Consider the following 16169-nt stretch of genomic DNA (forward strand, 5'->3'; position numbering starts at 1 on the left):
GGTTTTTCTCTTGCCATTGATATATTTGTAAAAGGATTTCTTATTCTCCTTCACTGCAGTGGCCAATCTAAGCTCAAGATGGGCTTTCACCTTCCGGACTTCCTCCCTGCATACCTTAGCAACTTCCTTGTAATCTCCCCTAGTAGCCTGTCCCTTCTTCCAGAAGACATAGACTTTCTTTTTCTTCCTGAGTCTTGACAGTAATTCCCGGCTCATCCACACCGGTCTTCTCCCCCTACAGCTTGCCTCACAGTATTCAGGGACAGCCTGTTTTTGCGCCTTTAAGATTTCCACCTTGAGGAGTGTCCAGGCTTCCTGGACCCCTTTACCCTTAAAGAGTGACTCCCAAGGGACCTGTGCTACAAGCGTCCTGAGCAGGTCAAAGTCCGCCCTCTGGAAGTTCAAGATAGCAGTTTTGGTAGTCACCCTTCTGACATCTCCAAGAATAGAGAACTCTACAATTTCATGATTGCTCTGCCCTAGACAGTCTCCAACCTTCACATCACCTACCAGTCCTTCTCTGTTAGCAAAGAGCAGGTCAAGCAGGGCACCACCCCCGGTAGGTTCTCGTACCAGCTGTGTAAGGAAGCTATCTTCCACACACTCTAGAAACCTCTTGGACTGCTTCCTTTGTGCCATGTTATATTTCCAACATATATCAGGGAAGTTGAAATCCCCCACAAGAACGAGTGCTGGCAATCACGTGACTTCTGCAAGCTGCTCGTAAAATGCTTCGTCCATCTCCTCATCCTGATTTGGCGGTCTGTAACAGACTCAACTATGATGTCTCCCCTACAGGCCTTCCCCCTGATCCTCACCCATAGACACTCCACTTTATCATTTGCAATCTCAAGCTCTTCAACATCAAAACAGTCTTTAATATAAAGGGCCACACCACCACCCTTCCTTCCTTGTCTGTCCCTTCTGAAGAGCTTATAGCCATCAATCTCAACACTCCAGTCATGGGAGCAGTCCCACCATGTTTCAGTAACAGCAGCTAGATCATAGCTTGGTGCACAATCGCTTCCAGTTCCTCCTGCTTGTTGCTCATGCTGCGTGCATTGGTATAGATGCACTTGAGCCGAGTCATTTGCCTCACTCCCAGCTCTAAAATCGTTCCCCTAGGCTCTTCTCTTGTGAGGCCTGTACTGTCCCCTTCCCCCATCATAATTAGTTTAAAGCTCTATTGATGAGCCCCGCTAGCTCCTGAGCTTAGATTTGTTGCCCCCTTTGAGATAGGTGGGCTCCATGGTTGGACAGCAAGCCAGGGGCCGAGTAAACTACCCCATGGTCAAAGAATCCAAAGTTCCTGGCTCGGCACCAGCCTCTGAGCCAGTTATTTATTGCTTGAACCTTCCGTGCAAGCTCTGAATCCCAGACCGTCCCTGACAGTACAGAACAAAAGACTACTTGTACTCCTGCACCTTGAACTAAGCACCCTAAACCCTTGAAATCTCTTTTCGTTGCTCGTAGGCTTGTCTGAGCAATTTCTTCACTGCCCACCTGAACTACGAGCAATGGAAAGTAATCAGTGGGCCTCACCAGCTTTGGTATTTTCCTGCTTATGTCCCTGACCTGGGCCCCAGGAAGGCAGCACACTTCTCGGCGGCTCGGGTCTGGTCTGCATATGGGGTCCTCCGTTCCCCTGAGAAGGGAGTCACCCACCACGACCACCCTTCTTTCTTTCCTGACAGAGGCAGTCTGGAGGCATGGGGGTGTCCGCCTCGCCTTAGACTCCCTCCTTGCCTTAGGCTCCCTCCTTGGCAGATCTTCCATCACCTCATTGCTCACCTCACCTTCCATTTCCAGCATGTGAAACCTGTTTCTAAGGGGGATCTGGGGAAGCGGGGTAGACAAGCAGGGGGGGTTCCCAAGACGTCTGGCAGGGACTCTCATCCAACCCTCTTCATCAGTCAGGTCTGTCCTACTCTGATGAGGCTGGGGGTCCACCACTTTTGTGAGGGTGTCTCCCTGGCACCTTTCCTCTGACATGCCAGCCAGTCGCCCCACCAGTCTATCTCCCGCTCACATTCCCTGATGGTTCTAAATTTCTGTACCTCTTCCTTGAGCTCAATCACCAGCTGGAGTAACTCATCCACTTGCTCACACCTTAAGCAGGTGTAATCCCTTGCCTTCTTCCCCAGGTAGCAGCAGGCTCAAGCAATCCCTGCAGCCAGTAACTTGAACAGCCACATTTCTGAGCAGCCCCTCCGTCTGGGTTGCCAGTTTTCTTGTTGCCTGGTGGAAACCATGTTAGCCTCCCTGCTCTCAATAGGCTGAAACAATGGCTCACACCTGCTCTGCTGTGTGCTCCCTAACGCTATTTAAGGGTTATTAGAGGGTGTGAACTGCTTGTTAGCAGGTGCGAACGTTAAGGGCGGAGGTTTAAATTGAGCAGCGGACCAGCATCCACTACCCCCACCGAGTCGAGATCCTGCCCACAAGCTGCTAGATCCCCAGTAGCTGCACGATATTGCTGCTAGCTTCAAACTAGCCCTAAAAAGAGCTTTTTGGTCAGTCTTTTACTTCAGATCCCTTACCCTGTCTTACCTGCTCTGATGCACATCACCGCAGCAAATGGGTGTGATAGGACTCCCAGAAAATCCTTGTTGGTAAGCTAAGGAAGTGTGATATATATGAATGGATAGTAAAGTGGGTTGAGAACTGTCTGGCTGAGAGAGCTTAGACAGTAGAGAACAGGGATATGGAGTCTAGCTGGAGACCTGTAGCTAGTGATGTTCCCCAGGGGTCAATATTGGGTTCGCTCTTGTTCAACATCTTCATCAGTGACCTGTATGAAGGGGTAGAATGCACACTCAGCAATTGTGCTGATGATACAAAGCTGAGAGGAGGGGTTGACACATGAGAAGGCTCTGCTGCCATTCAGAGAGTCCTAGGCAGGCTGAAAATGGGGTGGAGAGGAATATGTTGAGGTTCAACAAAGGCAAGTGTGGAGTCTTGCACATGGGGAGGAATAACTGCACCCATCAGTACAGGTTAGGGAATGACCTGCTGGAAAGTAGCTCATGGAGAAGGACCTGAGTGTGCTGGTGGCCAAGAAGGCCACTGGTGCCCTGGGGTGTATTAAAAAGATAATGGCCAGCAAGTCTAGGCAGGTGATCCTCCTTCACCTTACTCTGCCCTTTGAGAACACATTTGGACTGCTGTGTCCAATTCTGAGTTCCTCAGTTCAAGAAAGACAGGAAACTACTGGATAATGTTGGGCCACAAAGATGATAAAGGCACGTACAGTATGTGTAAAGGCTGAGAGCCATTTCAAATGGTAGTTTTCTGTAGGCAGAAGGAATATCACACATACTTTAAAACCTTTCCTTTACTCAAGGAAAATTACTTAATACTTAATGTGGCATAGCATAACACAGTTATTTCTATTCTTTTGCCATAGTAGGGTCTATGACTTCAGATCAATAGAGGGCTTCAGAATGTACGTGACTTTTCTTTCTGTAAGACAAATCCTAGTGGAGGGTCTGGCCTATTATAACAGGCCGGAGTAATCAGAGGTCCTAAAATACAGAAAAGGTATTTTCATCTTATGGAGACCAGAAAAACTACAGAAACAAACAAACAGCAAAGAAAGAAATGAAGGAAAAAGAAAGAAAGAATTATCTGTTTTTTTTTCCTAAGCTGATAAACTCTGCTCCGTGTGGAGTTACCACTGCTGATACCCTTCTTTTCTCACTCTTTTAAACCTCTCTGTTTCAGAAGGAAAACTAGTTTTTTTGCAGTCTTGGAATTTGTAAATTTAGATAAGCTTCCAGTGTTAATCTCCAAACTTTCAGAGGTTTGCTAATCACGAGTATTATTAAAACAGGTTTCACATTTAACAGTGTCAGCTAATGTAATGTAATCCAGTTAATGTAAGAAATGTTCCATTAATCCTACCACTGTGCAGACTGGGGGTGCCATTTAATTAGAGGAGGAGAAATTGGCTGTCTGAAACACAGAAGCAAGAACTGCCAGGTAAGATGAAAAAAAAAAAAAAAAAAAAAGAGAATCCCATGGATTATGGATAGATACACACAGAGTACATCATGAAAAATATCTATATATTATTCCATTTTTTTTTAAACCTTATAGAAATAACGTTTTTTGATAACGAAAGAGGTTGTTCTTCCATTCCATTGCTAAGTTCGCATTTTGTTTAGGTATTGTGTTTCTGACTTTCCAGCCTAGCTCATTTCTCTGAAAAAAACAAAGAAAAAAAGCCCACAACAATGAACAACAACATCAACAGAAAGCTGTAACATACAGAATTTACATACTGTGCTTATGAAATAGAGTAGCTGTCTAAGAAGTTGGAATTCATGAACGCATGTATGTACACATAATGCAGTGTCAATTTTAACCTGATATGTCTGTTCCCTACTTTTATAGAAGCATATTCTGCTTTCAGTTAAGACCTCTTATTAAACAATATTCAAATATGTGAAAGCAAAGATAAAGTCTGACAGACCTTCAACAGGTTATGGTGCATTCATACTGTGCTGTCTATATCACTTTTTAATTAGCAGCCCAAATGCAGCTAACAGATTGTGCAGTGTACTACATCAGCCTGGTTCCTACATTTTCTGTTGATTCATATTCATATTTAAAAAGCCCTCTTTTAAACAAAATTGTTCTCTTCCTATTACCTTCCCAAAAAACGAGGCCATCAAGTAAATACCATTTCATTTGCTTGCAGCCACAGGCTTTACCAAGCAGATGAAAGGACATTTTAATCTACCATTTAATGCATTTATTCCTAACTGGGATATGAAGCCAAATTGCTGTTAGCAAAAATGCCTTAGTCATTAACTAAAAGTAAGTTTTAAAAGCATTCCATTTTTCCCTCAGTGGAAAATTTCTGTCTTTATTAGCATCTTTTGAATCTGTATTAGAAGTACCTGAGTGCTAAAATCCTGGCAGACAAAGGGTTTTCTATATTCCATGAGTTTAACTTGCTGATTGCACCTTGTGTAGAAGTGAACAAAAGGGGGAAAACAATTGCAGTTATAGTCAGTATGTCAAGAATAAACCTTACTTGGTTCTTAGTTCTAAATTAAATATTAATAAACCTGTGCTTACATTAGTATATTTCTCTAATATTCCCCAAAATAAGTGGACTTATGAGCCTATTTTTGTGTAGAACTGAAGAAAAGAAAGCATTCCTTGAAAGTAGGTAACTACATAGGCTAATCTTTTTATTTCCTGGTTAGAAGAGGAGGGTGAATCATGCAATCTTGTGCTGTTATCCAGTGAAAATTTCTACTGCAGTCAACATCCAGATTTTACCTAACAATATTACAGTTTGATTTAGGATATATTACAGCATTTGTAGCTGAGAAGTTCAAAATATAAATTCTAGTGAAAGACTTCTCAGACTACTAGTTTAATTATACTTTTACCTCTAAAGTAGAAATGTTTAGGGTTAGAGCAGTCAGATTGAGTAATTCCATCTCACTCCCTAATCCTCAACAGATTTTCAGACTTTCAGCACCTCATTAGGTCTGAAAATTGGTCTGACTGGAAGTTGAAAATTAGATTATAACTTTAAGATATATCCCTTCATTACCTTCTATGGAATCACATTCCCCAAGAGAAACTCAAGAAGGATTTATGAATTGTAGGAGTCATGATCCCTCTGTGTTTCTGATGTAAGACAGAACATTTAGGTTTCTCCTTCTTCTTAAGGGTCCATTGATTTCAACGAGAAGGGCCTGATCAGAACTGGATGCAAATGCCACCCATTTTTGGGCAAGATTTCATTCCTAGTTAAAATACCATCACTGGGATAGCTAAGGTGAATCCAGTTATCCCTGGGATCACTGAAGTGAATCTAGTTATCCCTAGCTAACCGTATGTTAAATGTCTCTTTCTTCATACATTGGAACTTTGCAAATTTAGTTAAGTGAGAATCTTTTCTAATACTTTTCCTTGTACCCTGCATTCTTTCATGCATTATCAGGCAAAAAGAGCCAACAAACTCCTTCTATCCTTTGTGAAGGACTTAAGCAACGTTTCTGTTAGACATCCGGGAATGAAAACATAACTGTTTTTTTTTTAAATTTATTTTATTTTTTATTTTTATGTCCTATTAAAGGCTTTTAATAAAACCTGGGTAAACTACTACTTTGAAAATTCTTATGTCTGCCAGCAATGCAAAGATCCTTGCAGCTGTCACAAAAAATGCCTTCATTCTAGTTCCCCATGATCCTTCCTTTATCAGAGATGTAGGAATAATTATGGCTCTACAGAGAAGGGCTGGATCATGCACTACAAACTACATGAAAAAAGGCTGAAAGGTAGATTGTACACATCACAAACAACAATACCATAACAAAGCAAACACTGATTACCACTCTACCAACATTTGTTGGGTGCTCTATCTTCTTATCCATTGTGTCTTCACATTTGAGCTTGCCTATGAGTTTGCCAGCATGTTTCTGGTGCTTTGTACAGAAAAGTATTTGGACATGGAGAAAGAAAGAGTAACAGGTTTTAGAGAGGTGGTCAAAACTACCACCAGAAAAGTGGTAAGGGAAATAAAAAGTAAAGAAAAATGACAGTCTCCCTACAGGCCTCTTGCTTTCCCCACCTGCCTCACTCCCCCTACCCTCTTCCCAACCCCCCAAAAAAATTCAAACTATACAAAAGCAAGTCACAGAATCATAGGTGTTGAAAGGGACCTCTGTAGAACATCAAGCTCAAACCCCTGCTAAAGCAGTTTCCACAGGAAAGCATCCAGGTGTTCAGATAGGTTTTGAATATCTCCAGAGAAGGAGACTCCACAACATTTCTGGGCAGCCTGTTCCAGTGCTCTATCATCCTCACAAGTAAAGAAGTTCTTCCTCATGTTCAAATGAAACTCCTTGTATCCCACTGCCCTTTTCCTTTCTCTGGGCACCACAAAAAAGAGCCTGGTCCCATCCCCTAGCGACCCACCCCTGAGCTATTTCTAAGCATTGATAAGATCTCCTTTCAATCTTCTCCGGGCTGATCAGTCCCAGGTCTCTCAGCCTTTCCTCACAAGGGAGGTGCTCCAGGCCCTGAACCATCTTTGTGTCTCTCTGCAGAACTCCTTCCAGTACTTCCCTTCCTTTCTTGAATTAAAGAGTCCATAACTGGATGCAGTACTCTAGATGTCATCTCCCCAGAGCAGAGTAGAGAGAAGGATCACCTCGATCAGCTGACCATTATCTTTTTAATGAACCCCACCTTCCCTTTGGCTTTCTTGGCCACAAGTGCACAGTGCTCACTCAGGGCTGCCAGCCTACTGTTCACCAGAACACCCAGCTACTTCAGTTTGCAGCATATGCTCTCTTCCTACATCTGCCATCCCTTTCAAGTAAGAGTTACACAAGTTACACAATTGAGTCTAAAGGTTGGCTTCTCTAAAAGAGATCCAACAGGATTCCAAAACCAGAATCTTTTAGCTAAATGAGTAGCAGCCTATGTATGTATCTATGTTCCAGCTGGAGGGCACTTTGCTGGCACTTGTAAGCAGGGCATTATAGTCATGTTGCATTGTACACAGACTGGGGAAGTTTCTTGGAAATTAGTTGGGAAAAGGGGAAAGATATTAAATCTCTACACAGAGGAAGAATATGAAATTGCTCAATCTTCTCGTGTGATGATATATCTCATTAATCATTTCTGAGTTCTGATAAAAACATTTAGAAGTATGTATATTAGATAGCGAAGCTACTACAATGTAATAGCACTTAGTGAACTTTTACAAATCAAATGAAACTGAGTACTTTCTCTGTGAGGCAGACTAGTCTAAATTAGATTGCAGGATTTTTTTAATATATTAAGTGAACAAATTAAAATATGGGTTTGGGAAAGAGAACACAAATGAATTCAATAGCTCCATCAATAGAGAGATCTGCTATCACACAAAACCTCCAAGAGCTAAAATGGTTTAGAAAACGTTGCCTAGGCTGAATGTTTTCCACAGCTCAGGGAAAACACTATATGATCTTCACTCACACCACAGTTACACAAAAAGCAAGAGTTAAATGTATTACATCCACTGTGGGCAGGTTCTTTGTCTCACTGCCGAGCATACATCTTCTCATCGTTAATTTGACATACTAATTGTGAAATTAAATGTAAACAGAAGGTGAAAAGTTGGTACTCTCCCTTACAATTCAACTCCTTAAAAACAAACGCAAACAATGAAAAGGAGCAGGAAGCAACATTGCTAAAGCAGGGTTCTAAGCAATATAACAGAGACTGAGCTTCCAAAAGCTATTACAGCTTCCTGGGGTGACAGAGTATTCTTGAAGGGACTGTAGGGAAGGACAAGTCCTGCCTGTCCTGCCTCTTGACAGAGGAAATAAATCACCCTGCACACTTGAGGATACCTTTCCAGACTGCATGCTGGGAACTTCATTACACAAGCTGTGCCACATATTACTATGCATATTGCCACTGATTGGACATAGCCTCAAATCCGTAGCCTATTTCTGTCATAGTCTTAGGGGGAAGAAATCTGTTTTCTGCTTAAACAGATACTGACTTGGAAAGGAAAGGGGAAGGAAAAGACATTGAGAAGCCAAGAGTTCTCTGTGGAAAAAGATCCCCTTGACTAATGATATGTCTAATCTACACTAACCCTGCCTCATGGTGCATGAAATACAGTCATATTGTCATGGTTTTCATATCCCCTTTGATCTTAATGCAATTGTTGTCAAAGTGAACAGCTACTCACAGGAATCCTGGCTTCATTAGGAAGATAGAAAGTCCTTCCTCCTAGAGAGATTTCTAATGTGTTTTTGTTTTCATGTTATAAGTTTATAGAGCTACTGCATGCCTGTCAACAACAGCATTAAAATATTAAAATAAATCTGCAAATGAAGAGTTCTTTAGTGTTACATATGCTCCTAACACATAATCCTAATGCTAATATAATTTGGAGGTGTTAGGTTAAATTTAAAGATGATGTGGACAGGGGTAAAGCTGAGCCAGGAATACAAGACTGTAATTTCCATGCTGAAGATTGAGAAAGGTTGCCAGCAAACGAACAGTTGATAAAGAGATGCTTCCTTATTACACCTGCCTTTTAATGCATCAATTCACATGTTGCCATGGATTAATCTGGAATAGATGAAGTAATTCTTACCTCTAGCTGTTTTTGTAACTCAAGCTCTCCCAAAGAAGACACCCCCTCACCAAAACCCAAGCCTCACATGATAGTCTATGCGGACACGTCAGTATATCTCCCCTTCTGAAGTCATTTTTCCCAGTGACATCAAAAACAAGTCAATATCTCTCCTTGCCTCTTAGCATCCCACCCTCCTGCTTTGCAGCTCAAACTAGAGCTGATTTTGCTAATGGGCACTTTTACTGCTTATTAAGTGTCCACTGATTTTGTCCACTGTGTTAATGAAAGGAACTGTAAATGAGTATCTCATATCAACTGGCTAGAAACACAGTCGTTGCTATAGTGTCATCTTTGTAGTTACAACATAAAATTAATGAACTAAAGGAAACAAAATTAATGAAGACAATCATTAGTGGGCATTGGGCATCCTGTGGACTGAATATAAAAATATATTAGAAGTGAGATTTTGCTAATTCAGAATTCAGTGGGAAGGGAATGTGAAAAAAGCTAAATGGTAACTAAAATATGTCGTACTTTTCATCATAGAAAATGTTTACTGTGATAAGTGTTCTAATATCACAATATGAGCTATGCTAGATTTATAGGTATTCATATACAGATATGTGTGTGTTGTTAGTGTGAAAAATCTGTGTGTTTGGATATGCATTTTGAAGATTGTTGTAATGAAACTCATTTTGACAAAAGATTTTCTCTCTAAAACAAATACTTGAACAAATAGGATTATACTGTACACAGACAGAAAAATAGTATTTGCCACATCTTGCAGCAGAGTGGTCATTGTTAAAAAGTACTATGTATGTTAGCATTATTTAACTACAAAGCAAAATTATTTTAAACACTTTTAATTTTTGCATGATATTCTTGTAAATAATGAAGAAAAATACAGTGTATTTTTGTATTATTTAACTACTATTTTATTATAGTAAAATCATTTTGAGTTTTGCATGCTACTCTTGCAAATAATGAAGATAGTACAGAAGTGCCAAGTGCAGCATAATCATCTCTTCTCCCTAAGAAAGTTATAGTGAATCTGTCCAAAATGGATTTTATGATGTTGTTAGTAAGCACCATAAGAGCCTGATCTGTTATGTGTGGATTTGATGATATTAGCATGATCCTTTTATTCATGATAGGAAATCCTGTGTTTTAAAATAAAGCAAGTCTGTCAATAAGAAATATAAAAAATCAAGTCTAGTAAAATGATATATGAGGCAGCATTAATACAGAATGGTCTTATAAATCACACAGTTTCGCAATCTGATTGCTGAAAAATATCCTGATAGAGAAAGGGTAGAGCAGTAAGTGTCACTAAAAAGATTATAAAATTTTTCTTCTTTACTAAGTCATGACAGAATACTAGTAACTCTAAAAGAACAACAAACAACATAAATAAATTCCCAACATTTATTTAGAAGAAAGAATAAATTAGGCTATCTTTATTGCAGCTTGTTAAACAGACTGTTTTGTGTGCAGCAATGTTACATTTAATGTTTTTTTCCTGAACAGACATAACTGTTCTAAGATAATTCCCTCTTTCTAGCAGGTATGGTGCATTTGTAGCATCCGAGAACCTCAGGTACTAACAGAAAGTTCCACCCAGACAAGTTATGCATAATTTCATGAAAGTCTGTGAATGTATTTCCCATGTTATTCCCTAGGCAAAGCAAGATCTAAATCCTCCTGTATGTATTTTCCTTATTAGCATAAGAAAGATGTTCTAACAAGATTCTTGAGTGCTGCACACACCTCACTCATTGATGTCTGCCTGTAGAGAGGATAGACAGTTATCCTCTTCTGATACGAGTTGAGGAAACTGAGAACAGAGAATTGCAATAACCTACAAGAGGGAAGTAGGAAAGGTGCCTACTGTTAACTTCCTCTGAATAACACAACCAGAGAATTTTTTTCATTTAAAAGATGACATATCATGGGTTTATTTCACAATGGTATCATAATTCTTAGACATATATACATCCATTAAATTTTTCTTGAGACCGGAAAAATTATCAAGTAGACATTTGAGTGAACCTTCATCAATGCAAATTGATTAACTAAATAACTATTCAAATTATGTTTGCTTGACCTACACCTGTAAGTATCCATTTTCTCACTTATACACCATTTTCTGCATACACCAACTCTTTAAAGTATGACCTCTGTTCAAATATTGTAGTGCAGATGTCTATTCTACCTGACAGTGTTCACTAAAAGACAGTAAAAGTAATAAACAAAATGAGAACATATGAATGTGTTATGCAAGAGAAGGAAGAAGAGCAGGTTAAAAGCACGGGGCTGCTGTAAACAATACAAATTAATAAAAGCATAATTTCTGGCTTTAAATTGTCTAACTGCAATGAATCATGGTGTATTATCACAAAATATGACTCAGTGTGGTATAGGGTGGTGATCTCTCATGACTCAGCCATGACATTATGAGTTGATCATGAACCCTGAATCAAACTGCAAACAATGATGCAGACTTTATGTAAGAAGAATCCAGTTGAAATGTGCTTTTAAGAAAAAGATTCTACAGTATCAAAGTAATTATTTCATAAAATCATTGAAACTGTAACTAAAAAAAGACTAAATGCTGTACTACTAATAAATTTCTTACATAACAGCTCTCTTCTCTCAGTATCTTGAATAAATTGTTGAGCATTTTTTTTCCCTTAAAAAATGTCATTGTTACCATGCTTTGTAATAGGAACTATCTGCTCCAGTCTCCTGCTTACTTTAATTAATATCTAATTTGTTGATGAAAGAACTGCCTTCTGCTTTACTCTGAGGTAAAAAACAAAACAAAACAAAACAAAACAATATAAAACAGCCAGAAACATTTTTTCTTCCACTTGAGAGAGGAGGACAATACACTACAAATGTCTTACAATATTTTGCAGTTGATAAACAAGTTATTTTTGTGTTTGTTTCACTGAAAACCAGCTAGAACTATATATACACACGATTCATAGAGAACAAACGTAGGTTTAGTACTGTGTTATGGCCTGGATGAGAAACTGTATCACAGAATCAATGAAGCATCAACCAGAAAGTGGCTTTGGAGATCTGAAGTGCCATTTCCAGCTCCAAGAGAAACTGTCATTAGTGCCAGAACGGATTGGCTGTGGATTTGTTTATTTGAATTTTAGAAACATCAGAGGTAAAGGTTACACCACAGCCTGTTCAGCCATCCCTTCTAATATGTAGTATCTCATGGTTATGAAGTTCTTGCTGATGTCTAACATGGACATCTCAAACCATTGCCACAAGATAGCTTGGTACTGTACAGTTAGGTTTGGCTTTGCTGCCCTCTGAACAATATTTCACAGTTTTCTGCTGGTAGCATTAGGCCATAACCTTTTTCTTATTTCCAGACTAACCAAGCCCTGCTCAGAGTCCTGCCCAGGTCGGGGTCCTTCAGTCACCTTGCAGGGACTATGGATGGAAGTTTTTCCTCTGGGTCCAGCAGTTGTCCTAATTCAGAATAATTTGCAAACTTGCTGGGGTTGCACTCTTTGCCATTACACCAATTACTCAATTATTCACTCTGGGGCTTAGCATAGGCCTCCTGGGTACCCTCTTTTTCACTGTCTGTCAACTGGCACAAGACCATTTATTGCTATTCTTTATGACTGTTACCCTAGCAAAATTTTAACCCACCTAAGTCTTCTCATCTGTTCTGTTTTGCAAATGAATGCTGTGAGAAATGATATCAAGGCAGGGAATGGAATGTACAGTGCTCCCATCTTGTTCATGTACTGATCTAATTGCAGAAGGCAGTCAGATTGAATTACCAGAGTTTGCCTTTGGTAAATATACCACTGACTATTCCTAATTATTTTTTTTTTAATTCACATTCTTAGAAATGGATTTGAAGAGGACATTTCATGTCATTTCTCAGCCTTGAGGTGTGGCTGAAAGGCCTCTATTTCCTAATATCCTTCCTTTTTAAAAACCGAAGTGTTACCATTGTTTCCAATCTTCTATCAGTCAGTGCACGCAGATGCCCATGAACATGTGATAATTGCAAAGACCAGTTTGAAAAATGGCACTGAGTACACCCCAATGAAAGTAGGAAACAAGTCGAACCAGAGGTTTAGGTTAAACATAAGGAAGAACTTTTTCTCTCAGAGAGAGGTTAGACTCTGGAATGGCCTCCCAGGGAGGTGGTGGAGTCACCATCCCTGGCAGTGTTCAAGAGGCGCCTGGATGAGGAGCTTCGAGATATGGTTTCGTGCTTGTGGTAGCAGTGGTAATGGGAGGACAGTTGGACTAGATGATCTTGCAGCTGATCTTGCTCAGCTGAACATGAGCCAGCACTGTGCCTGGGTGGCCAAGATGGCCAATGGCCTCCTGGCTTGCATCAGAAACGGTGTTGCCAGCAGGAACAAGGGAGGGATTGTCCCCCTGTACTCAGCTCTGGTGACGCTGCACCTTGAGTGCTGTGTCCAGTTTTGGTCCCTTGCTGCAAGAAAGACATTGAGGCCCTGGAGCGGATTCAAAGAAGGGCAGCAAAGCTCATGAGGGGTCTGGAGCACAGGGCTTATGAGGAGCGGCTGAAGGAGCTGGGGTTGTTCAGCCTGGAGAAGAGGAGGCTCAGGGGAGACCTCATTGCTCTCCATAACTACTTGAAGGGAGTTGTAGTGAGCTGGGGTTGGCTTCTTCTCTCTTGTAACTGGTGATAGGACCAGAGGGAATGGCTTCAAGCTGTGCCAGGGGAGATTTAGGCTGGACGTTAGGAAATACTACTTCTCTGTAAGAGTGGTCAGGCACTGGAATGGGCTGCCGAGGGAGGTGGTGCAGTCACCGACCCTGGAGGTGTTCAAAGAATGTTTGGATTTTGTGTTGAGGGATATGGGTTAGTGAGAACTACTGGTGATAGGTGGGTGGTTGGACTGGATGATCCTGTAGGTCTTTTCCAACCTTTATGTGTTTTTTTTTTTTCTATAATTACCTCTTTTTCTTTCACAAGGACTGAGCACTTGATATTAATAAAAAGTGGGAGAGAGAATTAAATTAATGACAAATTATGTAGCTGTTTTTTGTATTTAAAAAAGGTCTCATTAAGTTTCACTGTATGACATAAGTTTATTTATTATTCAGCAGTTACAAGTTTTTACTGAAAAAGATAACAAAATTTACTTTTGATATTTTTTCCACAGATAACCTTCTGATAAAAAATTCTCAAATATTCTGTTATGACAAGATTTTTTGTTACCAAATTATAGGAGTTTTTTTAGTGGAAAGTACAAGATACAACAAAATCATTCTGCTTAAAACACTTATCTGCTGAACTAAATTGAGAAGTGCTAAATGGTTTTTTGTTGTTGTTTTTGTTTTATACTTGTGCTTGAAAATCTGTTCCATCGTCACCATTTGAAATCTCCAGTGAAACCCAGGGAAAAAACTCTTTGTCCATGAGTAAGAGCTGTCAAAAATAAGTCCTAAATCTAACCAATGAGGAACACAAGACTGCAGACACAGAAAATAATTCTGACTTCAGAATTGGAATGTATACTAAAGAAATAATTTTTCTAAATGGAAAATTTCATATATGTGCTTCTGATCTATAAGCACTATTCATTCATTCACTATTCCACTCCTTTACCTTAGAGGAGTAGTTTGAAGAAAATAAATCTCCCTTTATGAGGGCAGTTCCTGCAATGGATTTATATTAGACCATTGACTGGATTTTCTGCACAAGCAAATCAGTATAGCTACTGAAATTGAGCTACTTTATCACACCCAATGATTTTACTTCTGATGTTATCCCCATTCTATACACTTTCTATAGCTTCAGTTTTTTCTAAGAGAAAGTCAACGATCTTGCTTTTTGACAGTATGGGACCATCATATAGTCACTGATGTGCGCATGCTGCAATGACACTGCATGGTGTAGGAGCACACCACCTCTCAGCGCCTCAGCGCACCCAGCAACACAGAGAGTGGCACTAGACAGCATCATTATTTTCTGAGCTAATCTGTTTGATTTTTGTTCAGTTTCTCCGATCTTCTGAGAAGAATTTATGTGGGGAAGAGAAAGGACCCCATAAACTCAATGTTTTTCCTACCATTGTAAGTCTAAGTGAAAAAGTGAAGGAACATCTATGCCAGCAAATCACAAACTTGACATTTACCTGAAAAGTAATAGCTACGTGGCTTATAATAATCATTCTGTTTTGTATCACTAACACACTGTGACCCATTTTGCCATCATTTTTTTCCAGGTATGACATTCCAGACTAACAGCAGTGCTGTAAAACAATAGTAATAATAAATACTAACTTGCTGAAAATATTTAGCATTCATGAGTTCAATAGATGTTCTTAGCCTTGTGATAGTATTTTAGCAGGCCTGTTGGTAAATATGTTTACTTCGTTTTTCATCACAGTAACTAATACTGTTCTTATTTCTACTCCAAAAATGTAGCTGCCTGTATAGATTTAATCAATTCCAGCAGTAGTTGATATGACATCACATAATTAAGCAGAAGCTGACTCAGATTTTAATGTGAACTAATAATTACAGAATCATAGAATCATAAGCCAGTTTGGATTGTAAGGGACCATTAAGATCGAGTTCCAACCCCCCTGCTATAGGCAGGGACACCTTCCTCTAAATCAGGGACTTAAAGACTAATCCAGCCTGGCCTTGAATGCTTCCAGGGAGGAGACATTCGCAGCCTTCCTAGGCAACTTGTTCCAGTGTCTCACCACCCTTACAGTAAAGGATTTCATCCTAATATTTAGTCTAGATCTATCCTCTTTCCAATTTGTGGACTTCCTCTAGACTCGCCCCAACAGCTTCATGTCCTTCTTATGTTGGGGCCCCAGAACTGAACAGAGTACTCCAGCTGGGTCTCACGAGAACAGAGTAGAGAGGCAGAATCATCTCCCCAATCTGCTGGTCAAACCCAGGATATGGTTGGCCTTTTGGGCTGCAAGCACACATTGCTGGCTCACATTAAGTCTTTCATCAGCCAGCACCCCCAAACCCTTCTCCTCAGGGCTGTTCTCAAGCCATTCTTTGCCCATCCTGTATCTGT

Source organism: Lagopus leucura, unplaced genomic scaffold, assembly GCF_019238085.1.
Source record: "Lagopus leucura isolate 7727_CA_CO unplaced genomic scaffold, USGS_WTPT01 Super-Scaffold_810, whole genome shotgun sequence".
NCBI lineage: Eukaryota > Metazoa > Chordata > Aves > Galliformes > Phasianidae > Lagopus > Lagopus leucura.